This window comes from Euprymna scolopes, chromosome 16 (genome assembly GCF_053919585.1).
Source record: "Euprymna scolopes isolate OS-2025 chromosome 16, ASM5391958v1, whole genome shotgun sequence".
NCBI lineage: Eukaryota > Metazoa > Mollusca > Cephalopoda > Sepiida > Sepiolidae > Euprymna > Euprymna scolopes.
The window spans coordinates 22,988,502-22,991,611 of record NC_136497.1 but is presented as its reverse complement, the minus strand read 5'-3'; positions in this window follow the sequence as shown (position 1 = coordinate 22,991,611).

Genomic DNA, 3,110 nt, shown 5'->3' with positions numbered 1-3,110 from the left:
AATAAATATAAATAATGTTAATAAATATAAATAGTATTAATAAATATAAATATTATTAATAAATATAAATAGTATTAATAAATATTAATAGTATTAATAAATATAAATAGTATTAATAAATATAAATAATGTTAATAAATATAAATAGTATTAATAAATATAAATAGTATTAATAAATATTAATAGTATTAATAAATATTAATAGTATTAATAAATATAAATAATGTTAATAAATATAAAAAGTATTAATAAATATAAATAGTATTAATAAATATAAAGTGAGGGAATAAAACAGTGAATACACGACTTATCTTGTAATTGCAAGTGCAAGACATCATTCGTCATATTTTTCGAAAGAATGCTTTTTAGAGGCTGTGTAATGTAAATTATAATTAATTACAAAAATATTATTATTACAAAATACGTTGTTTAGTCCAAACATATATTTTTGGCATGTATAATCTAAATACAATTTCGGACACACGGAACCGCGGCTCGCGCGTATATGGCGTAATCTAGTTGTCTAATTTTCACAAACTTTACGCAATAAATTAGATTGAACTTTGGCAATACCGCGTCGAATGTTGTCTATTGTGTCTGATTTATCAAAGCTGGTATGAGACTATATTTATCCCCAAAGTAAATAATCTAATTGGGTTAAATCGTACAAATGAATTGGTCAATTGACAAATCCATTTCGTGAAATTATTAATTCATCAAGTTTGAATAATTTGAAACATTAATTAATTCCTAAACAAAGCTGAACTCCAAATACCATAGTTGCCAAAGCCATAATTACGGGAAATAGAGTTGTCAATTTAAAGTTTGCCGCCTCTAGAAAAATACCGTATACTTCTGTATTGAGATGGTGGAAATGTTACTGAATAAACCTTGTGAATTTGGGAAGAAGAAGCTTAAGCTTGATCTTAACCTTGAGCCATTCATCAACTAATGGCGAAACAAAATATGCTACCTAGTATTCGTTTTCTTTTTTTTAGCAATTTTTTTCTTGCCAAATGATTGCTATTTATTTCTTATTTGTACTATTTTGTATAATTCGTACTACTGTATTCATCTTGGGTGTTATTCTCACAAAAGTGTAGTTGATGTAATCTACGGATTTTTTCCTCTTTGATATTTCTAACTTAGAAATCCCTATGCCACATTCAATCTCTACGGAATTTTTAATGGATATTTTCTATTTAATCCACGGAAGTAATTTCTTCTAATCCCATCAGCCAAATCTTAATTGATCTTTATTTTATTAGTAGTATCACTCTTGTTAAGGATTAAAGTCACAGAAGACTGTTACATAGAACTAAATTGACTTCGGTTAGTCCGTGGCAGCACAGGTGTTCGCATACATCGACATAAAAGTTGTGGCATTAAAATGCCACATAAGAACAGTAGTCGGAATAATATAAATAATGCAAAATAGCAAAAACCCGTGGGAATTTCACGGTTGTTGAACATTTTTAAAACGCAGAATTAAAAATAAAATGAAACAAATAACGACGAATTTAAAACAATTTAAGCAAATTCTATTTCAGTGTTTAAAGCTAAAAAGCGTTTATTTAAAAAATTTATATTTATTTATTATATTTTTTCAATGACGATTTAATACACAACACATTGGTTTTTGGTTTTCTTTTAGATATTTTTATATAAATGATAAAAAGGCAGATGTCAATTCATTTGCAAAAATAATTTAATTTTAGGCTCCACTCAACAAGATCTTTTTTTAATTATAAAATAAAGTACCCAATTTGAAACCGTAAAAAAACAGCCATGTTTAAATTTTGGAGAAAAAAATGGTTTTCATGATTTTAAACTGATAAAGAACGACTATAAAAAAGGTAATTCGTTTCTCATTAATGAATTTTTGCGATGATAATAATTATTTGTGACATTGGGTGTACGGACAAGTAAATTAATATTTACATAATACAAACTAGCAGAACTTGTGGAAATTCCACGGTGGTTTTCCATTTTTAACACACAACAAATAAAATAAATAAAAAATGAAATGAAACAAATAACGACGAATTTAAAACAAATTTTAGCAAATTCTCTTTTAGCCTTTATAGAAAGTCAATACACAATACAGTGTTTTGTTTTTCTGAATATTTGCATATAAATTATAAAGGAACATTATGTTAATTCACTTTCTTTAATTTTAAAAAGAATCTATAATCCAAAAAACTTACAGTCTCCTCTCGATATGACTTTTTTAAATATAAAATAAATAGTTGATTTAAAGCTGTAAACAGACAACCATGTAGTTTTTTGTTATTTAATTTCTGCAGAGGAAATAGTTTTAATGATTTTTAACTGATAAAGAGCAACTATAAATGGAGGTATTTTTTTACATGGAGTTCACTACTTATCAAGGCCCAATAACCACTCGGGGATAAGGGTTATTGTGTGTACAGTAATCAATGGGATAGTGTAGTAATAGTATTGAAGAATTGATAAAGTGTTATTACTTAGGGGCGGTTTATCAGGAATTTGTTTGTGTTGGACTTGAAGACATCCAGGTTGAAGTCGGGAGGGAAACAGGCAAGTGGAACAGAGTTTCACAGGCGTCTTTCAGATTAATTAATGTTTGCAAAGATGATTATATTTGTAGCACTGAACGTCGGATATGTAAATTAATATTTATAAGATTATCAGTCCTCATCTCAAAATCGCAGACATTCATCTTCCCCTGCAAGAGAATGTTTCTGGTTGAAAGTCTTAAGTATTTGTTTAGTCCTGAGATCTGTGTTTAAGAATGAGTTTGGTTTTGCACTACCGTCTTAGTTGTTGTGTCGTAGAATTGCAGAATATGAGGATATATTTGATGTTATCTATCGTGAGCTATGGGAGATTGTCATGCTTGCCTATTGGGTATGGTGTGAATATTTATGTAGATATGTTTTCATGATTATTAAGACGTAAGCGGAACTCAATGCCTGTTTTCTCAACGTAATTGACCTTTGTGCATCTGGTGCAGAATAATAAGTAAACCATATTGGAACTAACCGGAACGAAAGAGTGGAGTTTAAGTTAGATATTGGTGTCTGGAGGTGTGAACATGTCGTTGATGATGTGTTGGTTTTCTGTTCTCT